Source organism: Miscanthus floridulus, chromosome 2 (assembly GCF_019320115.1).
Source record: "Miscanthus floridulus cultivar M001 chromosome 2, ASM1932011v1, whole genome shotgun sequence".
Classification (NCBI taxonomy): domain Eukaryota; kingdom Viridiplantae; phylum Streptophyta; class Magnoliopsida; order Poales; family Poaceae; genus Miscanthus; species Miscanthus floridulus.
The window spans coordinates 133,302,949-133,328,712 of NC_089581.1; the positions used below are offsets into that span (position 1 = coordinate 133,302,949).

General features: G+C 50.6%; 1 pseudogene; it reads right to left on the bottom strand.

Moving 5' to 3' along the window:
• Nucleotides 1-25,764, bottom strand: LOC136537091 (3beta-hydroxysteroid-dehydrogenase/decarboxylase-like; annotated as a pseudogene).

The window sequence follows — 25,764 nt, forward strand, 5'->3', positions numbered from 1 at the left end:
CTAATAGAACTCAAAAGGAAAACCATCTGGACCTGGTGCGATGTTATGTTTCATATGAAATAAAGCCTCCCTAACCTCTTCTTCCAAAAACTGTGCAACTAACAACTCATTTTCCTCGTTAGGAACTTGGGGTATGCCATCACGGTAAGATTCAACCATCATCACGGGAGGGCTAGATGTTGGGCCAAACAGGTTCTTATAATATTTTGTGATATACCTTTTCAGCTCTTCTTCATCATGAATTACCGCCTCTTCCTGATCTAACTGGAAAATTCATATTTTCCTGTGCTTGCCATTAGCTACCAAGTGGAAGTATTTCATATTCGCATCCCCTTCTAATAAGTTCTTTACTTTAGCTCGCTGGTACCATTTTATTTCCTCTTCCCTTAAATGGGTTGTGAGTCTATCATTTATTACATGTTTTAAATCAAATTCACTCTGATTCAAAGGAGTTGATTCTACCTTATCCAATTCATCCAATTTAGAAGTCATAATTGAATATGGACAATTGTTTTAATTTGGACCTTTCATCTTACAAGCAAGCACATCCATTAGTTGCACATTGCGTAGTTTTATTGAGAATAGTATTACATACTATGACTCTAATATGGTCAACTTTTACTTCAAACAAGGAGGATAATGTGACAAATTACAAGGGAGAAATTAATATAAAAATCATACCATTTATCTCTTTAAGACAAATTCATATTTCTGGACTGAATATATGAGTTAACTGCTATCTTTAGACCATCCTGGATCATAATTTAGAAAAGTGTGTTAGTATATATAAGGTTATAATAACAAAAAAAAGAATTATGAAGAGGCTCCAAAAGGGTTTAATAAGTTTAACCATGAGTGTCACAGTAGGTTTGTAGCCAAGTTCTTCAACAGCTTTGTTACAACTAAATGTTCTGTTAAGTGTCACATACTTAATCCTTGCTGATGTTACCATTCGAGGTTGGTATATTCCATAACGGTGTAGAACCATGTATGCCCACTCGACCAAATAGCTTACTAGCTTGATGAGAGGCAAAGGTATCCTTATCGTGAATAGTCTACAATAAACTTACAACATATTAGCAAAATGGTGTATCATGTGCTTTGAATTATGAAAAGTATTTAATCAATAAAACAAATAAACTATTTATCATAAATTAAAGCACATAGAAAATTTGAAAGAGACCTTTTATGTCCTAGTTCTTCCTGAACCATGTGTAGAAAGTCCCAAAAATTGATTGGCTCCATATTAGTTATAAAGTAGGCCTAAAACATTCAAATATATTTATGTGATATATTTTAAGTAGAAATTCGAGTTTCCACTCAAATTTAAAACATACTTTTCCACCACTGGTTTTTGCACCCTCTATAGTAGAAAGAGTGGTATCAACACATATGTGACCATGTACCACATTTTCAACGTACACGAAATCATCACAATTCTTCCCATCACCAATAATAAACTGCAGCAACATAGAACTGATTAGAACTGCATATTCAAACAGAGCGTAAACTTTTCAATGAGTAGTTTTATTAGCTCCAATTGAGTTACAAAGGGTTAATAGTGCCTGTTGTAGCTTTTTGGGGTTGATTTGGTATGGTATTTGGTCTGCCATGCCAAGCCCTATATGTAGTTCACAATCGAGGCTGAACCAAGCTGGACGTGATAATAAAGTCTGTTCTAAAGTACATTCATATGGACCAATAACCTAAACTTTAATAGATAAGTCTTGCAATAAAGGTATTGTTACGTTGTGTAAAATATTGCCACCGTACGATTTAATTTGTACCACAACATTTATTTGAGCATGTACGAGAATAGTTTTCCTACACACTCTTGCAATGATGGATCTAATCGGAATATTGGCCCGTCTGATAGAGCTCTGGATCAAAGAAATCTTTGCCAGCTCTATAAATATATGGATTTGGAGTTGTGGGTACACCTAAGGCCCTGTTTGAAACCCTATAGATAGTAGTTATCTACTAATAATTATCTCTTTTGGATCCAAATAGGTATAGAGAATAGACTAGCTAATTGTTAGCTGGACCTTTAGATAATAACTATCCCACTAGCTAGACCAAATCAAATAATGAGTTATTAGTTAGCTAACTATTATCAGATAATGAATCCAAATAAGGCCTAAATATAAATTGTTTAGTTGAGCTATATTATTTCTATTGTAGGAAAAAAAATCAAAGTTTCCAGGTTCTCAATTTGGAGCTCAGAGTCTGGAGATATGCCAAATGGGGCTACTATAGCCATCATTATGTTATCTGTAAACTGATTTGTTCCTTTGAAATATGTTTCAATTAATATTTAATATTAAGTATGTCATACAACTTCTTACATGTGTTTTTCCGCTATGATCCAGAGTTGATATCATCGTGCCGCCCGGGCCAAATATGCTACCAGGACGAATGCAACAAGTTAGAAGGCCATTGATGTCATTAGCATTGATGACTAGCTTCTCTGCTTCTGCTTTTGTTTGCGCATATGCATCAGGAAACTACAAATAAAACCTATATTAGAAAAGTGCATTAATTTGCACTGTAAATATATTTTTATAATATTAGTCAACATATTCAAAGAAAAATAGTATAGGCAAGAAGCATGCCAAAAAAAATCTCTCCTTCAATGGGTTATTTCTTATCCTATCGCCAGTAGCCGATTGTCAGATGAAAAGAAATGCACTCAAGGTATAGTATATAAAGTACTGAGTAGTCAATATATATATATATATATATATATATATATATATATATATATATATATATAGAGAGAGAGAGAGAGAGAGAGAGAGAGTATATTCAGTAGCCAGCTACAAAATAAGTTATTATGTACCCATCTCCATTTATGATAATTTTATATACTAATTTACGATAATGTCAATACATATTTACGATAGTTGGGTTACTATAACACATGGGGATATTTACCGTAACGTTATAGTAAACCACTTAGTAATGGGATATATATATATATACTACCCTGTAGCTGGCTACAAAATAACTTATTCTGTAGCCACTTTGAGTTACGATAATTACTATGTTAATTAATATATATAACTACTATCCTGTAGCTGGCTACAAAATAACTTATTTTGTAGCCACTTTGAATTACGATAATTACTATGTTAATTGATAAGATTATAGTAACTTCTTACTAAGTGGTTTACTATAACGTTATGGTAAATATCCCCATGTGTTATAGTAACCCAACTATCGTAAATATGTATTGACATTATCGTAAATTAGTATATAAAATTATCGTAAATAGAGGTGGCTACAGAATAACTTATTTTGTAGCTGGCTATATATATATATATATATATATATATATATATATATATATATATATATCTGTTGTACATATTTTTTGAGCTATTAGTTTGAATTGAGATGCAACCTTGTCTGGGTATGGTAATGATTCATTTACGTTGAAAAGTCCACGAACTCCATCAAATACAGCAGAGCTAGAACTCGTGTGTATAAGCCTTTTCACCTTGCAGATCTTACAAGCATCAATTACACTCTTTGTTCCTGTGTATGCAGTATACATCAAAGCTAATTAGTAAATTTAATTTAATTCCTATATGCTACTTTATAAATGTGAACAAAAATATCCTTATGGATTCAACTGATTTTATCTACTAAAAGGTCATATATTTGTTAATGAGTAAAGTTCATGGCCGACGCTCGAACTTATGGGGGTGTGTCATCTCGGTGGTTGAACTTAGAAAGTGTGTCATTCCGGTCCATAAACTCTGTTTGGGTCTCATATTCATCCAAATGGGTCTAGGCCCACATGTCAGCTCTATCTGTCGCTGGGGTCGGGATGTCATCATCTAGATGAATATGAGACCTGAATAGAGTTTAAGGACCGGAATGACACACTTTCTGAGTTCACGGACCGGGATGACACACACGTACAAGTTCGAGGACCGCCCATGAACTTTACTCTTTGTTAATTATATGCAACTAGCTAGTTTAGTAGCAACACAATATTTTCTTAGGCTTGAATTTAAGCTGAATACACATACAAAACGAATGCCACCAATTTATGTATTAATATAGCAGATTCCTTATTGGCTAATGTATATTAATCTTTTTAGCAACTCTCATGATAAACAACTAATATGTGACTCTCATGAAAGAATGTCAGCACAGATATTCTCAACACATTTGTATGCGAATAAAATTCAACTTTGTCGAGTACCATGTTATAGCGAAAAACAATATAGGTAGAACCAATTAGGCATGGAATATGTAGCTTGTCATCTATTGTTACGATATCCTTGATAAAACAACTCGTTTTATTTACTAACCCTCGACATTGACCTTGTAGTGAAGTGGCAAGTTGTTCTTGCTAGGATCCGCGGCAGCTGTGTGGAAAACAACATCTACCCCTTCAAAAGCTGAATACAAAAGAAAAAAAATATATTGAGCTTATATAACTAAGAAAACAGCAAAAAAACCACCACATGTTGCATATTAAGGGAACGCATCACAACCGCAGCCTGTGGGCAGATGTGTTGTTATTATTCTGTTGAGCGGTAGTTTAGTCCCAAGAGTGCTTCAAATAATGGTTACTTATTATTGGCCAAAAGTTATCACCCTTTTTTCTATACATGGATGTTAATCACATAAATGCTAACGGTGTTTAGGTCCATATGCGTAGTGTAAAGACTTCATTTCAATCATTCATTTCTTTTTTATGGCAGGCTATAGCCAATGTGGAGTGGATTGTGTATTTGTGTGTCTAAATTGCACAATCCATCTGTATGTAAATTTATTTTAAATAAATGATAATCTCATTTTTACATATTAGTGAGTCATGCCAAGTATAGTTGTATGTGCAAAAAATTGGGTTGTCAATGATGATGATATGTTCATGTGTAATTTTGGCCACGCATCTATATGGTTGCAGTATAAATAGATGCTTATAATTGTGGATAGTAATGTTTATGAATAGGACTTTCAAACTCCATTATAAAATGTTACTTAGGCATATATATTGCAAATAAAACTAAAAATTAACTAATAGTTACCTTTTGATTATTATATTACTAGATGCCTTGCTGAGTACCATAATATGCCATCCTCGTTTATTGAGACACTATGAAACATAGACATAATCACATAAACCATTATTCAAGTTTATTTTTCTTAGAGAACCAAACAAAAAAGCATGTACAGAGGTTGAACAGAACAACAAACAAATGCTAGCTAGTCTTTTTCATGTGGGTTTTGGTTAGTCCTCCTTTATTTGGACAAGCCTCCTAAACTCCAAGCAACTAAAAATGCTACAATTTTCAGTCTATCGGTGTGAACACACAACTGTGTATCATATTGAGAAGAGCAGAACTGACCACAAGCTTAGTGGGGGTGGGTTAGGGATTTAATGATTTCATGGTCACTGAGTTTAGAGGGGTGTTTGTGTGAGGCAGCCAGCTTGGAGGCAATGGGCAGTGGATGAAGATGGAGCAGGAAGGTGTGGCTATGCCGGTTTAGGCGGGGAACAAAGGAAGTGTAAGCATCTAGGCCCCTATGCAGCCTGTTCGTTTGGCTGTGGCTTATCGTAAACGATCGTAAATTTATAGCCGGAACAGTATTTTTCTCTCACACAAACCAGCCAGCAGTACTTCTTCACGAACCAGCAACGATATGAACCAGCCAACCGAATAGGCTAGTAAGTGATAAGTTTCGAGGTTAATGACAAATGTGGTTATTGTAACTAATGTTTGTTTTGAAGGAACAAATTTGAAGTTAGATAATAAAGCGCATGATGATTGTGATCCTCAATTTTGGTTGCAAGGCGATGAACGACTCAATTCAAAGGCTAAGGACTTTTCTAGAGTTAAGTGTCTCACAAAGGAGATGAAAGATACTTAGGTAGATATGTTTTTGTAGTTTTTAGTATTTGAGTTGTTATAAAGGAGGAATAGGAGATAGTAGTTTGACTAAGTAAATCATGATAAAAAAATATGCACAATTGACAGTGGCATAGATGGATACTAGAAGTCAAAACTATCCCAAGGAAATAGGTTGGAATCAATTCCAATCAATATTGAAGAAACTAGAGCAAAAAAGTATGTGAACATTGGATGATTCATAAGTTTGAGAGAAGAACTCGGCAGACAATTTAACTGAAGTTCGGTGCTGACTAATTTCAAAGACTGAACAGTTTGGTGGTCAATAAAGGAGGCATCGTTCAAATCAATTAATGGTCATCGGGTGGTGAAGTCAGTTGGGCACTTCTCTAATACACAGACTAGATGGTTTGACAGGCAAAGTGCCTGGTGCGCCAAACAATCACAAGATAGTCCATAGAAGATGGTGTTTCTAGGACAGTGTCAGGCTTCAACTTATGGACCGGATGGTCTAGTGCCATATGTAGTGAGCACCAGACAAGTGATGATGATGTGACCATTGAAAAGTGGTGGTAGATACAACATATCAGACAGTCCAGCGATGTGTTGCCCTGATGCTCCAGCGAAGTCACTTTTTCTATAGGGTTTTTAGATATATAAAGTTATAAACTCCTCAAGAGCATTTATTTGTGGTCTCTTGGAATATGAGAAGGCTAGCCACACATTTGGAAGATCAAGAGGAGATTTTAGAGTTACAAGTACCCATCAATTATCTCCTAGACTTGCTTGGTTAAGTGAGCGCTTTTGTTCTTGTTACTCCTGGTGGTTGGGAGCACCTCGACTATTTTAGTGATCTGTGTTCTTGCTTGATCAGCTGCTGGAGATCTTGTGGGAGCCTTGCAAATCTTGGTGACACGGTTTGAGTTCTACCACTCAAGTGAGGGAAGATGGATACTCTTATTGGATCTAGAGTCTTGGTGTCTCAAGACTGCTTAACCCTTAGTGGGTGCAATAACATGGATTAAAGGGTGTCCCAACACCTCGAAACCACCAGGAAAGAATCTGATTGTCTTGTGCTCGTTTAGTTCTTGCATTTCTTTCTTACACCTGTTGTTTTATGCTCTTGGATGTTTGAAGTAGTTGAGTGAGAACATAGGATTGTCCTTGTGATAGTGTGCTTAGTAATTGACATGCTTTATATTTTTGCAACTAAGGACTTTATTGTTAGTGTGTTTTGTGAGCACATTGCTTAGTGTGAAAGCTTTAATATATAACTCATCTTAGTGTCTCCTTTAGTTTGTAGGGTCAGTCATGCTAGTCGGTTAAAGTAGTATATTAGGTCAAAGTTTATATTGTTAATTCTTTTTAGCCCAATTCACTCGGTGTCTTAAGTCATTCTGTCCTTACAAGACGGTTGGTGGGTAGCATCAAGAGATCTAGCAATGAGAGAGCTTCTAAAGATGTTGGTCAGTGTTATACTAAATGCTAAATGGTAAATAGTTGGTCACTTATTGTTTAGCTATTATTCAGCCTAAACAACTAAACAGGCGAAACGACTGATGAAATGCAAACAACGTCCCACTATGCAACATTCAAACACTGTGTAAACAAGCTAAACAAAACAGTTTAGGTGAACATTGGTGTTGGTGTGTTTGGGTGGGCGGGTAGGAGGGGCAGGAGTGGGGACAAGCAAGATAAAAAAGGCGACCCATGAAGAGAATATGAGAGAAGAGCTATTGTTGTAACCATAATGACATATATAGTGATAGGCTCGTGAGAGAGAGGTGACGCCTTGCCGGGACGGCGGGACTTGAAGCGGCTACCATGAGTAGGTAAGTTTCCACTAAATCTCGTCAACGATGATATCGTCTGTGATCTTGAATGTTTGTCTCAATAGATCAAATCGATGCTTTTGCACATTAAGGTTAGCAGACAACTTAATTATCATTGTGAGGGCTTATTTGTAATGGCTGCACATGAAAACATCACAGTTTTAACATAGCTGGTGTACCTATAGCATTGCCCTTATGTCGTTCCGCCGACCACAAGATAGAAGATACGGCGAGAGAAGGTAATAGGGTGGCACACTATACTAGCATGCAGCTAGGATGCTGGATAGGGTAAAAAATGGACGGGTAATATCCCGTCCCCACCTATCCCGTTTTTATATTTTACTAGATATATGCCTACGGGTTGCACCGGGTCACAATGTTTTGAATTGAAACTCAGTAATTGGACGTGGTTGTGTGAGCTTCGAGGACTTCTTCGTATCGGATGAGGACACGTAGATCTGATCTTCGTATCATAACCAGGTAGGACACGGACGTGTGAGCTTCGAGTGGAGTATGATTCGTATCAGACGCGGACGTGTGAGTAGGGATCAGAATTTGGTATCACCGGATAGATGATGACTTTAGAGTCTTTTTAGGTGTAGAGAAGAAATCCGCCTATTTTTGTATTTTAAAAAAATCCAGAAACAGGAGGGAACAAGGGGCGGGGGATGGTGGCTGTAGGACGGAAACGGAAAAGGCTTGATCCCACCCATATTACGGGATTCCATATTTGGGAGGGATGAGCCCGTATCATACCCGGATTTGGAAAATATGGGATAAGCCCAATATTGAATATATATGTGAGGCCCAGGAGCTAAAAGGCCCATCATATCCCTTCCTGCGGCCGGTTGCCTGTTAGCTTGCTGCTTGCCCTCTATCCTAAAATAGGAATTCTCGAAAAGTTATTTTTTTTAACTTTGATTAATTATATATAAAATAATATTAATATTTATAATACATAATTAGTATCATTAGATAGATCGTTGCATATATTTTCATAATAAAATTATTTAAAGATATAAATGTTGCACGTATTTTCTATAAACTTGGTCAAAGTTAAAAAAATGTAAGCTGCACATATTTCATAATGACCTTCTTTCTGGGACGAATGGAGTAATACATTACCTTCTGTCTGGGACGGAGGGAGTAATACTGTCGGTGTTTTGGACTGGGGGGTCCTCAACCGGCTAGTGAAAATGTACTGCGTGCCCCTAATTCCGGATGGTGATGCAAAGAGACACAAGGTTTATACTGGTTCAGGCAATAGGTGCCCTACGTCCAGTCTGAGAGATCGATCTTGTATTCCTTGCACCGAGGTGCTTGTAGTAGGGGTTTACAAGCTTGGTGAGAGAGGGAGCTTGTCCCAGGTCTCTGCGTGGAGCGGCGTGGGTTGCTTGAGATGTTGATCTCAGGCAGCGGGGGAGCGTGCGTATTACAGAGTGTCGAGCGTTGCTGGAGCGTGTGTGTCTGAGTCTACGTGAGTCTGTCTGTTCGTGCGTCTATCTGTGTGTCTATCTCCCTAGAAACGGCCCCGGTCACTCCCTTTTATAGTTGAAGGGGGGACAGGGGCGATACATATGTTCGCTACATGGTGTTTTGTGAGCGGAGGCGGTATGCCGAGCCCTGTAGCTCATCACTATGGCGGCATGGTCGATGGAGCGGTCTTGTCCTCGATGCACTAGAGCGACACGCCGGTCATGCCCGATCCTGTGCGACGTGGGGGCTCCTGTGATGGCTTCGCGGGGCATGGCGCAGACTGTGGACGACGTGCCGGTCGCTGTATGTCGACAGCGTAGAGAGCCGAGGCCCCGTCGGTGCAGAGGCTGAACCATTGTGGGGGGGGGGGCTCGGCGGGCACGAGTCCCGAGGCTACAGGGGTGCGGAGGCGGGTAGCCGAGGCTCGGAGGGAGCAGTTGGTCTTTTATGCTGATTCTGAGGCTACAGGGACACGGACATGACTCCCCACGCCGCACTGTCCTCGGAGCAGGTGGGGTTAGGCAGCACAGTGCCGCAGGGGTGTCAGTCGTGGGCATAGTGCCGAGCACAGTGGCCGGTAACCCCTGCCCCGTTCTGTCCCGGACGGCATGGCGTTGATGCGACTCCCATCTCGTCGGTCACTCCACTGTGTCGAGCCATCGTTCGGCTGACGTCGCGGGAGTGGTTGGTCGCATTAGTTGGACGTGACGTCCCGATCGAGGCGGCGGTGACGGGGTAGCTGCCGAGCCGGCCTCGAGCGAGGTGGAGAATCGGTACCTCGTCCGAGGCCTTTCGTGTGGGGTCTCGAGCAAGGCGGAGAATCGGTACCTCGTCCGAGGCCTTACGTGCGGGGCCTCGAGCGAGGCGGAGGATCGGTACCTCATCCGAGGCCTTACGGGTGGGGCCTCGAGTGAGGCAGAGAATCAGTACCTCGTCCAAGGCCTTACGGTTGGGGCCTCGGGCGAGTCGGAAAATCGGCACCTCGTCCGAGGCCTTACATGCGGGGCCTCGACGAGGCGGAGAATCGGCACCTCGTCCGAGGCCTTACGTGCGGGGCCTCGAGCGAGGTGGAGAATCGATACCTCATCCGAGGCCTTACATGCGGGGCCTCGGGCGAGGCGGGATACTGTCCGAGGTGGGTCGGGTGATCTAGCCGAGCCTCGGATAAGGTGGGGGTTTGCCGGTGGTTGTCTCTTGGCTTCGATTTTTACAAGGTCTAAGTGATTTTTTGGTTCTTGCTTAGGAGACCCCTTTTTATGGTACCCGACAGTAGCCCCCGAGCCTTGGGGGGAGCGTGAGCACTCTCCCTAAGGTTTTGACGAGACTTGGCTCGCGGCAGCTCCTGGTGGAATGGTGTTTCGTACTCGAGGCTTCGGTGGGTGCGCGCGAGCTCACCCACCGGGTGTAGCCCCCGAGGCCCTGGAGGAGTGGGTTTACTCCTCCAGGGGCTTTTCCCCTGTCGAGCAGGGGGGGTTTGTCGCGTTTGCCGAGCCCCCGAGTGCGAGTTCGGGTCGCTGGGTTGCAAGAAGAGCCCCCGAGCCTCTGCTCGGTGCAAGAGGGCGATCAGGAGTTTCCCTGTCCTTTTTGTGCGGCCCTCGCGCATCCTTTTCGTTTGGAAGGAGGGGTGTTTATCATGTTGGCCGAGCCCTTGAGTGCGAGTTTGGGTCGCTGGGTCTCGGCTTGGTTGCAGGAAGAGCCCCCGAGCCTCTGCTCGGAGCAAGAGGGCGATAAGGAGTTTTCCTGTCTTTTTTGTGCGGCCCTCGCGCATCCTTTTTGTTCGGAAGGAGGGGTTGTTTGCTGAGGCTCCGAGTGCGAGTTTGGGTCGCTAGGTCTCAGCTTGGTTGCAGGAAGTGCCCTCGAGCCTCTACGCGGAGCAAGAGGGCGATCAGGAGTTTCCCTGTCTTTTTTGTGCGGCCCTCGCGCATCCTTTTCGTTCAGAAGGAGGGGTGAAGTATGCCAGGCTACCCTCGGTGGGCACGAGCAGTGACATCTCCGGTGAGCTGTTATCGGGCAAGTCCAAGTGGAGGCCCTTGCCCCATTCGATAGGGGTCGGTTGGTGGTCCAGAGACACACTCCAAAAATACCAGCGGGCTTCTCTAGTGGGTCCCAGGGCCGTTCGATTGGCCCCGGGGGCTCGGTGCCTCCCTGCGGTGGGATCCCATTCAGAGACCTCCATGTCGGTCTCGTACACGACTTAGGGCATCCCAAGCAGTCGCTTGCTTGGGCCTCGGCCATGTACAGGCTCGCCCATAGTCATCCCTGACTCTGTTTGTCCTGGGGTGGCTGTTGAGACCCTCGGGGGCCAAGCCTTCGAACCCCTAGACCGTAATGGGCTCGGTGCCTAGTTCCTTAGTCTGAAAGGAATCAGGTGGGGGGATATTCCCCTCCCATCGGCTGACAATGGCGGGTGCACCTTTTGAGGCGGTTTCTCGGGGAGACGGAATGACGCCTGCTGTTGCTCTGGTCAGACACGACGTGATGTCTGCGGATGGGACATTACTGTGCGCGCGTGGTTAATAAGGAAAAGGTGGATGCATGGGCGGTTTAATCGGATCCGGATTAACTACGCTAGATTTGAGGGTAACTTCCCCGGTTTTGTCGCCTGTCTGTTTCACCCCCTTCCCTCATAAATACGTGACGAGCCTCGCCCCTCCCCTCCTTACCTTGCCTACATACGTTCAACCTTTCTGCCCTCGAGCGGTTGCTAAGAACAGAGAGCACCGAGGAGGAGAAGGGAGAAGGGGGAGGAAGAGAGCGAGAGAGAGAGGGATAGCGAGAGCTTGCCTTACCGCTATAGCCACGTTCTCCACCGCACCGATGGCCGGCGGCGCTGTTGTCGTTTAGGTGGATCCTTGGGGTCCGTCCGACGTGTTTGCGGTGACGCTGCAGTCACTCGTCGACGATGGCGTCCTCCACCCGGTTACTGACCCCACCAGGCCAGAGTGGATTGCTCCGAGGGCTGAGCCGGAGCCAAGGCCACACGATGGCTACATCGTGAGCTTCGTGGCCTTCCACGAGTGCGGTCTTGGCCTGCCGGCAGACCGGTTTATGCGGGCGCTCCCGCACTACTACGGCGTGGAGCTCCACAACTTCAACCCCAACTCCATCGCGCAGGCGGCCATCTTTGTCGCTGTCTGCGAGGGGTACCTGGGCATTGCCCCCCACTGGGAGCTGTGGCTCCACCTCTTTCGGGCGAGGCTCACCACCAAGCCAGTGGGCACGGCAGGCATGCGGAAGGCGATGAGGGCCGGTGGCTGCACTCTCCAAGTGCGTCAAGACCGGTAGCTCCTCTACATCCCGGCCCAGCTCACGTTGTCCAACCGTCGCTGGTACAACAGCTGGTTCTACCTCCGCAACGACGATAGTGGACTTCCCCCCTATACCGGGCGGGTCGTGGAGAGCCAGCCGAAGAAGTGGAGGTACGGCGTCCCGACGATTGATCATCCCAAGCTGCGGCCGCTTCTAGAGGTGCTGGAGAGGCTGCGCAGCCACGGCCTTACGACGGCTGTGGTCGTGGCGGCCTTCCACCGCCGGAGGGTGCTACCGCTGATGGCTTAGCGACAGCACCTGTTCGAGATGACACCGGATGAGCCAATCGATGGCATCCAGATGTCCACCATCGCCCTTTCTGACGAGGAGGTTCTACGTTGGGTGAGAGAGATGGTGGAGGGGTGGTTGAGGAGTAGTGGTCTGTCCCTGTTCCCGATGCGCTCGTCGCGGGGGTACCTCTCTCTGGTAAGTCATGCACTACTGCGGCCCCTGAGGCCTTCTCGTTCCTTATAGTTTCTTGTTCCCTTATTTGTGTTCATTGTTCCTGCAGGGGATGAGGGATGTGCGAGCCTCTCCGCCGCCCGTCCCCAAGGACGCAGAGCGACGGGTAGTGAACAGGGCGCATGCCGAGGCGTAGAAGAAGCGGAAGGACACCAAGGAGGCAAGGCGCAAGAGGAAGAACCTTGAGCGCGATGAGCTGGAGAAACATCGGTGGTAGTAGAGGCACGATGGTCTCCCGGTGGAGCCGTCTCCATCACCGTCGTTGTTGGATTCCTCGAGCGATGACGACGAGAGCGATGCGGGGGGGGGGGGGTTACCCTGGATTATCTCCCTAACGTCAGGGGGATGTCGGGGCATGCCGTCAGCCTGGTGGGCTCGACGGTGGAGGTAGAGCAGGTGGTGGGGGGGGGGGGGGTGACGCAACCACCTCCGCAGAGGTTCGAGGGGGCACCGAAGTCCGGTGAGGACCGTCCGGCACCGGTGGACATGGGGGCCATGCCACCGCCGCCGCCACCGCCATTGCAGAGGACGAGGGACGTAGTGCGGAAGCGATAGTGTCCCCGTTCGAGGTAAGTGTTTTGTTAGTGGAGTTTGCAGCATCTTCCACTCGTTCTTTGGTTGTATGCTAACCCCATGAGTGCTTTGTCTTCAGCCAAAAGCGTCAGGTGGAAGCGCCTACCTTGGCGCCACGTAAGGCACTCAAGGTGAGCACCAGCTCCCCCGCCCAATGGGTGGTGGAGGCGCAAGCTACCATAGAGCATGGCGCGACGTCGGCCAGGGCTGACCCGAAGGAGCCGATCACCCAAGAAGAGGCTACCAAGGCGGCCACGAAGCAAGCAGGGGAGGAGGCGCCTATGCCCCGCGAGGCCGAGGCCTGCGCGTCAGATGAAGCCGAGGCGCCCCTAGTCGCTGAGGCCACTAAGGGTGAGGCCAAGGCCCCTAGGACCTCCGAGGTCGAAGCGACGGAGGCCGGGGCTCTCAGGACCACCAAGGCCGAGGTGGCGGAGGCTAGCGTGGGCGCGGCGAAGCCAGTGGCCCAGGATATGGAGACAGAGGCGGGGCAAGCTTCCATACCGCCCCTGGTCCAAGACCCACCGCCGTCGCAGGGAAGCGCCCGGGAGGTGGAGGTCCATTCGATCTCCTCCGACGATACTTCTCGGGGGAATGAGGTGGCGGACGCCGATGCAGCCAGCACCGTGGAGCAGCCAGCTCCGACCTCTGGCGAGGGGAGCTCGGCCCTCGTCCGAGTACAACCCGAGCCCCGTGGGTGGGATAGCCCGCGTGTCTTGTGGCGGAGCCGGGACGACCCTGAGGGGGAGCCTCTGCTCGCCCTCGAGGACGTGGCCGAGGGGGGGCGCTGGGGCTCCTTCAAGCAATTCTGCCAGCTAGCGGAGCGGTCGCTGTGGACAGCGCTGTCTGTCATGGCTGACGATCTGCCCGGCGTTGCCCAGGTGCGCACTTTCTTTTTTCGTGCTATGTCGTCTTTTCTCGAGTTTTCCCGTAGTGCTTGACATTTGTTCTACATATCCAAGAGCTCGAGGCCCGGTCCCTTGGGAAGTTGTTGTTCCTTCGGCGGGAGAGGGGCATCTAGGACCAGCTCCGGTAGCAGAAGGACCTGCTCGTCGGTGCCAACGAGCTTCTGTCGGCATGGAGCGTGGAGGTGGAGGACCTCCACCTTTGCTGTGCTGACATGAAGGCCGAGGTGGCCACGGCTCGGGAGCAGGCCGCCCCTTTGGCATCGTGGATCAAGGAGCTGGAGGAGTAGTTGACCCGGGTGGCCAGCGAGCAGGACACCTTCAGGTCCCGGGCCAAACAAGTGGAGGTCTCTGCCAAGGCTGTCGCCGGGCAGCTGGGGGCGAAGCAGGGCGCGCACCTGCTGATGAAAGGTGCTTTGGCAGAGGCCCTCAAGGTGGCCGAGGCCTCCCGGGTCGAGGCCTTAGCCTAGAAGAAAAAGGTCAAGGGTGAGTCCTGTTGAGCCGTGCCCCTTGCTTTATTTGTTTTTCTTGCGTTCGACTCCTAACTCCCCGATGCGATGCAGAGCTGGAGAAGGAGGCTTCCAGGGCGGCCGAGGCCTCTCGGGTCGAGGTCCAAAGCTAGAAGGAGATAGCCAAGGGTGAGTCCCGTAGGCCTATGCCCTTGTTCGGCTTATTTCCTTTTGTGCTTAACCCCATCCTGCTTGTCTTGGCGCAGGGTTGGAGAAGGAGGTCTCCCGGGTAGCTAAGGCCTCCGTTGAGGTGTAGGCAGTGCTCGAGGCCAAGATCCAGGAGCACAATGCGCTGCAGAGCGCCGCTCGTACCATCTGCGAGGCCCTAGAGGTCGAGGGGGTCAAATTGGGCAGCTCCCTCAGGAGCCGCTTGATCGCGTTGAGTGGCCGAGTCCACGAGCGGCTCCGGGGGGCGCTGCATACGGGCGTCAAGCGCGCCCTGGCCATCGTCTCCTCACACTACGCCAGCGTCGACCTCGAGGCCATCAGCGACGGTTACGTCTTGGCTGAGGATGATGAGGAGGCTGAGGAGGAGGTCATGAAGCTGGTGGAGGCGGCTAAGGCCCCTGGCATGGCGCTGGCCAAGCTGTTCGAAGAGGAGGTGGTTCCTCCTGCGCCGACCGCCGATGCTGGCGACCCTGAGTTCTGACCTAGGCCAAAGGGGCCATGTAAATAGGTTATGATTATTATTGTACCATAACGCTTGTGGCCGTCGAGGCCTTTTTTAAAGTACTTATGCGTCTATGCTTTTTAATCATTTTTTATTGTATTTCCGAGCCTCTGCCCTCTGTCTGGTCTCTAATCATATCACTTGCAAAAAACTTCCTCGGAGCCTAAGCTGCCCCTCGGGCAAAAGGTGGTGAGGGAGTTGCCGTAGCCCGGAGGCGTAGGCCGTCTCGCGGCTCGGCCGGCCTTTTGGTCCTGAGACAGACTTTCGGTCCTTAGGTTTTTTACAATCGATTTGTCAGAGCACGCTAGAGAGTTTGGTGTAGAATTTTTTTTTCGAAAAACGACTAAAAAATGGTGCCTGGGACTTAGGGGGGTCCCCCCTTCTAGCCCCCGAGGGAGGCTCGGTTCTACAGAGGCAGAGCTGAGTCTTGTTTGGGCCCCGCGGTGGGCACCTCTGCAGAGGCAGAGTCGAGTCTCCCTTGTAGTGTTATCGTAACGCTGATCCCCCATCGATAGGTTTGGGGGGTTTCTTGAAAAATTAGAATAACTAAAGAACGCTTCTTTATTGTATTTCGAGAAATAATGTATACAATGCTTGGAAATTTAAGTGTAGAAGCGACGTAGCTGTTCTATGTTCCAAGCGTTGGTGAGGATTTCACCCTTCTCGTTGGCTAGCTTGTAGGTCCCGGGCTTTAGCACTTGGGTGACGATGTACGGCCCTTCCCATGGCGGTGTCAGCTTGTGGCGGCCCTTGTTGCTCTGCCTCAGTCTCAGCACCAGGTCGCCCACCTTCAGGTCTTAGCCTCAAATGCGCCAGGCTTGATAGCGTCGTAGGGCTTGCTGGTACTTGGCCGAGTGTAGCAGTGCAACATCTCGGGCTTCCTCCAGTTGGTCGAGGGCATCCTCGCGGGCAGTGCGGTTGCTTTGCTCGTTGTAGGCCTGTAGCCTCGGGGAACCGTACTCCAAGTCAGTGGGGAGGAAGGCCTCGGCTCCATAGACTAGGAAGAACGGTGTGAACCCCGTGGCTCGGCTCGAAGTGTTCCTCAGGCTCTTGATGACCGACAGGAGTTCGACAAGCCATTTCTTGCCAAATTTCTTCAACCGGTTGTATATTCTTGGCTTGAGGCCTTGTAGGATCATGCCATTGGCATGTTCTACTTGGTCGTTTGTCCTAGGGTGTCCTACGGCCGACTAGGCCACATGGATGTGGTGGTCGTCGCAGAACATCAGGAACTTGTGGCCGGTGAATTGTGTCCCATTGTCAGTTATGATGGTGTTTGGAACCCCGAACCTGTGGATGATATCAGTGAAGAACAGCACTGCTTGCTCGAATTTGATTCGATTGATCAGATGAGCCTCGATCCACTTGGAGAACTTATCGATTGCTACCAGCAAATGGGTATAGCCCCCGAGGGCCTTCTGTAGAGGCCCAACCATGTCGAGCCCCCACAAGGCGAATGGCCATGTAATGGGGATGGTTTGGAGGGCTTGGGCCGGGAGGTGCGTCTGCCGCGCATAGTATTGACATCCCTCACAGGAGCGTACCAGCTTGGTGGCGTCAGCAACCGCCGTTGGCCAGTAGAACCCTTGGCGGAAGGCATTTCCGATGAGCGTCTGAGGCACTGCATGGTGCCTGTAGGCTCCCGCGTGCAAGTCCCAAAGTAGGGCTTGGCCTGCCTCGGTGGTGATGCATCGTTGGAGGACGCCAGATGGGCTTCGCCTATACAACTCGCCGTTGCTGAGGACATAAGTTTTGGCTCGTCATGCAAGCCATCGGGCTTTGGTCCTGTCTGCAGGAAGCTCTCCTCAAATGAGGTAATCAAGGAACAGGACTCATCAGTCCATGCCCTGGTTGGCCTTGGGAGGCTCCGCGTTGATTTCCATGACCTCGGGCTTGGCCGAAGGGGTCTCGATGACAGAGGGGGCCTCAGGCCCTATGGTGGGCTCGACCATTGGGCCCTCTTCCGCCGCCGAGACGTAGTCGATGGAAGGCTTGTGGAGGTCTCTGGCGAAGATGTTCGGGGGGACCGGGGCCCGTGCCAACGCCATCTTTGCCAGTTTGTCCATGGCCTCGTTGAATTTTTGCGTAATGTGATTGAGTTCGAGACCGTCGAACTTGTCTTCTAGGCGACGCTCCAACTTGCAGTACGCCTCCATTTTGGGGTCATGGCAGTTTGACTCCTTCATCACTTGATCGACGACGAGCTGCGAATCGCCCCATATGTCGAGACACCGTACTCCAAGTTCGATGGCGATCTGCAAGCCGTTGACGAGGGCTTCGTACTCGACTGCGTTGTTGGAGGCGGCGAAGTGGAGCTGAATCATGTAGCGCATGTATACTCTGAGGGGTGAGATGAAGAGCAGACCCACACCTGCCCTGGTCTTCATCAGGGACCCATCAAAGTACATGGTCTAGCATTCTGCTTGGATTTGAGCAGGTGGCAGTTGGGTGTCGGTCCACTCAGCCACAAAATTGGCCAAGACCTGAGATTTAATTACTTTCCGAGGCGCAAAAGATAGGGCTTCCCCCATGAGTTCCACGGCCCACTTGGCTATTCTACCCGAGGCCTCCCGGTTCTAGATTATCTCTCCTAGAGGGAAAGACGACACCACGGTCACCGGGTGGGACTTGAAGTAGTGACGCAGCTTGCGTCGAGACAAGACTATGGCGTAGATCAGCTTCTAGATGTGGGGGTAGCGTGTCTTAGTCTCGGAGAGCACCTCACTAATGAAGTAAATAGGTCGTTGGACGGGTAAAGCATGCCCCTCTTCCTGCCTCTCGACCACTACTGCCACACTGACCACTTGGGTCGTTGCGGCGACGTAGAGCAAGAGGGCCTCGCCCTTGGTTGGCGGCACTAGGATGGGAGGATTGGAGAGCAGTGCCTTGAGCTTGGTGAGGGCTTCTTTGGCCTCAGGAGTCCAGGAAAAGCGTTCAGACTTTCTCAAGAGGCGATACAGAGGCAAGCCTTTTTCGCCAAGGTGCGAGATGAAGCGGCTCAGGGCTACAAGGCATCCCATAACCCTCTGCACTCCCTTGAGGTCTCGGATTGGTCCCATGTTGGTCACGGCCGAGACCTTCTCTGGGTTGGCCTCGATGCCACGCTCTGAGACTATGAATCCCAAGAGCATGCCTCGGGGGACCTCGAAGACACACTTCTTGGGGTTGAGCTTGATGCCCTTCTCTCTGAGGCATCTAAAGGCGATCTCCAGGTCATCGATGAGACCACTGGCCTTTCTGGACTTGACCACGATGTCGTCCACGTAGGCCTCGATAGTTTGCCCGATGTGCTCGCCAAAGACCTGGGTCATGCACCGCTGGTATGTGGCCCCTGCGTTTCTAAGGCCGAATGGCATAGTCACATAGTAGTACATGCCGAATGGGGTGATGAAAGAAGTCACGAGCTGGTCGGATTCTTTCATCTTGATTTGATGGTAACCGGAATACGCATCAAGGAAAGATAGGGTTTCACATCCCGCAGTGGAGTCAATGATTTGGTCGATTCGAGGTAATGGGAAAGGGACCTTTGGACATGCCTTATTCAAACTGGTGTAGTCTACACACATCCTCCACTTCCCATTTTTCTTCTTAACTAATACAGGATTAGCCAACCACTCTAGATGGGACACTTCCTTGATGAATCCGGCTGCCAAAAGCTTCTGCACCTCCTCGCCGATGGCCCTGTGCTTTTCCTCGTCGAATCAACGCAGGCACTGCTTCACCGGTCTAGAGCCGGCCTAGATGTCTAGGGCATGCTCGGCGACCTCCCTCGTTATGCCTGGCATGTCCGAGGGGCTCCACGCGAATACTTCGGCATTCACGCGAAGAAAGTCGATGAGCATGGCTTCCTATTTGATGTCAAGGGTGGCGCTGATCCTTAGTGCCCGATCATTGGAGCAGGTGGGGTCGACCAGGATGAGCTTGATAGCCTCCACAGGCTCGAAAGTCCCGACACGACGCTTGGAGTCGGGCGCCTCGCTACCAAGTTGGTCGAGGTTGACGATGAGGGTCTCGGCCTCCACGAGGGCTTCGGCATACTTGATGCATTTGATGTCGCAGTCGTATGCATGCTCGTACGTGGACTCGACAGTGATGATGCTGTTGGGGCCCGGCATCTTGAGCTTGAGGTAGGTGTAGCTAGGGATCGCCATGAACTTGGCGTAGCACGGGCGGCCCAGGATGGCGTGGTAGGTTCCCTTGAACCCAACCACCTTGAAGGTGAGGACCTCCTTATGGTAGTTAGAGGGAGTGCCGAAGCAGACGGGCAAGTCGATGCGCCCGAGGGGTCGCGTGCGTTTCCCTAGCACGATGCCATGGAAGGGCACGGCATCACCTCGGAGCTGTGACTGGTCGAGCCCCAGGAGTTCCAGGGTGTCGGCGTAGAGGATGTTGAGGCCGCTGCCTCCGTCCATCAACACCTTGGTGAGCCAGGTGTTGCCGATGATCGGGTCGACGACGAGTGGGTACTGCTCGGGGTTTGGGACGTAATCAGGGTGGTCATCCCAATCAAAGGTGATCGCCTCCCGAGACTAGTCGAGGTACTAGGGAGTGGCCACCTTAACCGAGAAGACTTCCTGGCACTCCTTCTTTCGCTGACGTGCCGTGAGGCACACTGAAGGCCCGCCAAAGATCATGAAGGCGTTGTACACCTCGGGGAACTCGTCGTCCTTGTCATTGTCCCTATCGCTGGCGTCCCTCTTCTTGGCCTCATCGTTGGGGAGTTCGAGCTTAGCATAGTAACGCCGGAGCATGGTGCACTCTTCGAGGGTGTGCTTCATCGGGCCCTGGTGATAAGGGCAGGGCTTCTTAAGCATGTCGTCGAAGAGCCCGGGGCCTCTGGCGGGGCCTCGGGGATTCTTGTGTTCTGTGGCTATGACTGGATCGGCCTTGAGCACCTCTTGCTTCCCATGGCGACCCTTTTTCTTTTTCTTGGGGAGGTGGGGGCCGAGGCCCTAGGGGCCTCGTCCCTCCGCTTCCCCTTGGTGTCGTTGTCGGGGAAGATGGCCCCGACAACCTCTTTGCCCGAGGCGAAGTTGGTGGCGATGTCGAGGAGTGCGGCCGCCGTGGTCGGTATGTTCTGGCCTAACTCTCAGACCAGGTCTCGACAGGAGGTGCCGGAGAGGAACGCCTAGACAATTTCTGAGTCACCGACGCGGGGCAACTCGGTGCATTGTTTGGAGAAGCGTCGGATGAAGTCTCGTAGAGACTCGCCTGGTTTCTAGCGACAACTCTTGAGGTCCCAGGAGTTCCCGGAGCGCATGTATGTGCCCTAGAAATTCCTGACGAAGACCTTTACCAAGTCACGCCAGTTGTGGATCTACGAGGGAGGGAGGTGTTCGAGCCAGGATCGCGCCAAGTCTGACAGGAACAATGGGAGGTTGCGGATGATGAGCAGGTCATCGTCTACGCCGCGTAGCTAACAAGCTAGGCGGTAATCGGCCAGCCACAACTCGGGGTTGGTCTCACCGCTGTACTTTGCGAGGTTGGCCGGTTGCCGAAACTGAACCGAGAAGTGAGCGCTGCGGATGGCCTTGCTAAAGACTCGAGTGCCAGGTGGCCCAGGAGAAGGACTTCGGTCCTCCCCACTGTCGTAACGACCGCCTCAGTGCGGGTGGTAGCCTCGGGCGGGCCCCTCATTGCTGTGGCGCCGTCGCTTGCTGACCACATCGTGGTCGCCTTGCGCCTCGCGTCGATTGCCGAGGCGGTCATGCACCGAGGGGGCCCTATTGGCCGTCGGTGCCTGAGCGGGCTCGGGACGAACTGAGGCCTCCCTATCCTGCTGAGGCAGTGTCGTGGGAAGTTCCGAGGCGCCTCCGCGCCGTCGAGAGGTGGAACTTTTGGCCTGTTGTACCACGGTAGTCTCGAGGAGGTCTCGGAGCTCACCGTGGACCAGTCGCCCCTCCGTGGTAGAGGGCTCGAGCATAGTCCAGAGTAGCATAGCCGCTACCGTGACGTTCTGGCTAGCGCGATTGAAGATAGGGGGTTGCTCGCCCCCTACGTCATTGTTGATGCGGTGGTTGACGTCGCGAGCCCTCCATCGGGTTGCTCCGACATCACCGTGACCCCGCTGCTCTTGCTCGAGAGTGTCTCGGAGCTGCCGTAGAAGGAGTCGGTCTTGTTCGACCTTGGCCTGAAGCTCATGGAGCTGCTCCAAGTCAAGGCGTCGAAGTTCCTCGTGGGCGGGGTTCTCGTTCCGCGCCGCCGGGAGCTCGACGCGCGGAGGTGTGGCGTCGGTTGCCCCCTCGTAGGGCGGGGAGCGATTGCCTGCCCCTTCGTCCTCATCGCCCGCTCTCGGCATCCTGAGCTCGACGTAGAAGCACTCATGAGTGGGATCGTAAGTGCCTTCGTCATCGGAGTCGGAGTAGCTGAAGCAGTAGTTGCTTGCGGCCAAGAAGCGGCGCATGGCTTTAGGGTCGCAAAGCCCGGAGAAGTCCGCTCCGACCCATGCCTCGTCCTCCTCCGAGGAGTCGGCATGGGAGTGAGTTGAAGTTGTGGCGTCGAGGTCGAGGGCAAAGCATTGGTGGCCTCCTGAGGGCTCCGCGTGAGCGGAGGCATAGGCGGAAGCGTAGGCGGCGGCGGTATTGCCCAACCCGAAGGGGTACGAGGATGGTGCCGTCACCGGGCGCTGCTCCGCCGGAGTCGACTCCTTAGGAGGTAGCGGGGCAGAGCTTGATGACGGGGCGTCGCTGCATGCCACCGGCGTCTTTCCGTTGCCCAGGCTTAAGCCGGACAGGTCCCCAACCAGGGACTCTGTACCAACAGCCGGGCATGGGGTACCGGCGGAGCGCGGTGCGTCGCCCTGAGCTTGCACGGTGTCGGGGTGGTCCCACCCGCGTCATGCCTGGCGAGCGCGATGAGGGCGACAGCCCGGGCGCCGCCTGCGCCTGGGCTATCGGTGCGTGATGTCGTCGTCGGTCGGTGGGGCTCGGGGTGCGAGGAGTACCATATCATACTCAGAACCTAGAGACATGAACTCTAGGCTCCCGAACCAGATCACCGTGCCGAGACGCAGCGGTCGCACGGGGTCTGCCATCCGGAACTTGTTGGGATGACTAAGCTGACACGCAGTAGATCCCCTACCTGGCGCGCCAACTGTTGGTGTTTTGGACCAGGGGGTCCTCAACCGGCTAGTGAAAATGTACTGCGTGCCCCTAATCCTGGATGGTGATGCAAAGAGACACAAGGTTTATACTGGTTCAGGCAATAGGTGCCCTACGTCCAGTCTGAGAGATCGATCTTGTATTCCTTGCACCGAGGTGCTTGTAGTAGGGGTTTACAAGCTGGGTGAGAGAGGGAGCTTGTCCCAGGTCTCTGCGTGGAGCGGCGTGGGTTGCTTGAGATGTTGATCTCAGGCAGCGGGGGAGCGTGCGTATTACAGAGTGTCGAGCATTGCTGGAGCGTGTGTGTCTGAGTCTACGTGAGTCTGTCTGTTCGTGCGTCTATCGGTGTGTCTATCTCCCTAGAAACGGCCCCGGTCGCTCCCTTTTATAGTTGAAGGGGGACAGGGGCGATACATGTGTTCGCTACGTGGCGTTTTGTGAGCGGAGGCGGTATGCCGAGCCCTGTAGCTCGTCACTGTGGCGGCATGGTCGATGGAGCAGTCTTGTCCTCGATGCACTGGAGCGACGCGCCGGTCACGCCCGATCCTGTGCGACGTGGGGGCTCCTGTGATGGCTTCGCAGGGCATGGCGCAGACTGTGGACGACGTGCCGGTCGCTGTATGTCGACAGCGTAGAGAGCCGAGGCCCCGTCGGTGCAGAGGCTGAACCATTGTGGGGGGGGGGGGCTCGGCGAGCACGAGTCCCAAGGCTACAGGGGTGCGGAGGCGGGTAGCCGAGGCTCGGAGGGAGCAGTTGGTCTTTTATGCTGATTCCGAGGCTACAGGGACACGGACATGACTCCTCACGCCGCACTGTCCTCGGAGCAGGTGGGGTTAGGCAGCACAGCGCCGCAGGGGTATCAGTCGTGGGCACAGTGCCGAGCAGAGCGGCCAGTAACCCCTGCCCCGTCCTGTCCCGGACGGCATGGCGTTGATGCGACTCCCATCTCGTCGGTCACTCCGCTGTGTCGAGCCGTCGTTCGTCTGACGTCGCGGGAGTGGTTGGTCGCGTTAGCTGGACGTGACGTCCCGGTCGAGGCGGCGGTGACGGGGTAGCTGCCGAGCCGGCCTCGAGCGAGGCGGAGAATCGGTACCTCGTCCGAGGCCTTACGTGCGGGGTCTCGAGCGAGGCGGAGAATCGGTACCTCGTCCGAGGCCTTACGTGCGGAGCCTCGAGCGAGGCGGAGAATCAGCACCTCGTCTGAGGCCTTACGGGCGGGGCCTCGAGCGAGTCGGAGAATCGGTACCTCGTCCGAGGCCTTACGTGCGGGGCCTTGAGCGAGGCGGAGAATCGGCACCTCGTCCGAGGCCTTACGTGCGGGGCCTCGGGCAAGACAGGATACTGTCCGAGGTGGGCCGGGTGATCTAGCCGAGCCTCGGATAAGGTGGGGGTTTGCCGGTGATTGTCTCTTGGCTTCGGTTTTTATAAGGTCTAAGCGATTTTTTCGGTTCTTACTTAGGGGACCCCTTTTTATGGTACCCGACAAATACACTACGTGGCACGCTAATTTGTGACATGTTAACTTGATTGATGAATAATACGTGCACTTGCTTGAAGAATAATACGTGGCCAAATTAAATACGTGCAATTGCGTACGCGCACTGCACTTCTGCACCAAGCCAAGCAACTGATTCACTTGTGACATGTCGTTAACTTGATTGATAAATAGTAATGTACTCCCTATGTCCTAAAAGAATTAATTTCTAAAGTCGTCTGAAGTTAAACATTTTAAACTTTAATTAAATTTCTATAAAAATGCTAAGATTTATAGTATCAAATTAATATTATTAGATTTATCATAAAATATATTTCATAAGATGCTCATTTTATGTCATAAAAGTTGTTACTCTTTTCTATAAAGTTAGTAAAATCTAAAAGAATTTAACTAGCACGGATTCTAGGAATTGATTTATTTAGGAACGGAACGAGTATATTTGTGTGGTGTGCCTAGGAGCTACTTTCAGATAATAGATTCAACATGTAATCTGATCCCGACTAAATAAGCTTCCAGCTCCCAACCATTTCCGTTTAATTTCCGACTGTGTTTGTTCGTTTCTGTAAGTCCGTATATTTTGGTCCCGTTTCTTGCCAACGGCTCCACGGACCAGATGGTCGCGTGCAGGGTTTGAGCCCCCGTGGGTGCGCTCGTTCGCCTGACAGAGGTAAAAAAATCCTCTTGTCTGTTCCCTGTTTCTCAAAGCACAGGTAAGTGGATCGGTCCATTCACGGTGTAACGGGCCCTTATATGAGGACGGAGCATGTGATTCGAGGATTTTTTCGGTCTGCATGAGAGGTCTTCTGCCTTAAACATAAAGTTACGGGGCTATGTGCCCACCATAGGCCGAGTTTTTTTTTATCCCGTTTCTTGATCTGGTCCTTTCGGATCTGACTCTAATGCTGGAGTTAAGGAGAGGACCGCAGGTTGGGAGCATTGGGCCGAAATGTTGAAGAATTGATTTCCGGATCGGTGAAACAAGAAAGTGGAGGGCGACCGCGGCGGAAGATGAACACTAGTACTCCGTACTTTTAAGTTGAGACGGACGAACGAATAGTCTATGTGTAACACACTTTTTTTTTAAAAAAAAAGATAGTGTCTCCTCTTTTAAATTAGTTTTTGTTGGTAAGGTCACGTCGCTGAAAATTTTAATTAATGCCATTTAAATTCGGTGTCACGAGCAGAATATATATCTTTCGTTCGTTCAAACAAACACAAGAGAGAGACGGATTTTTGTTTAGAATGAATCCAAGAGTATATCACCTGTAGTAAGCTGCTCTAGGTTGCAGACATCCACGGAGGCATAAACGGCTCGGCCGTCGCCGAGGGCATCACGGAGGAGGTCCTCCGTCTCGCCGGTGCCGAGCACCAAGGAGGGGGCGAGGTCGGTAATCCGAACGTGCCACTCGCCGGAGCGGAGCAACGCGGCCACCAGGTGCCTGGCCATGTACCCTCGGCCGCCAGTCACCGCGCACCACTTGGTCGCCTTCGCCTCTTGTCGGCCATCGTCAGCACGCGGCGACCCCATTTTTGCTAGAGTACAGTGCAGTCGCAGGATAGAGCTGTGTG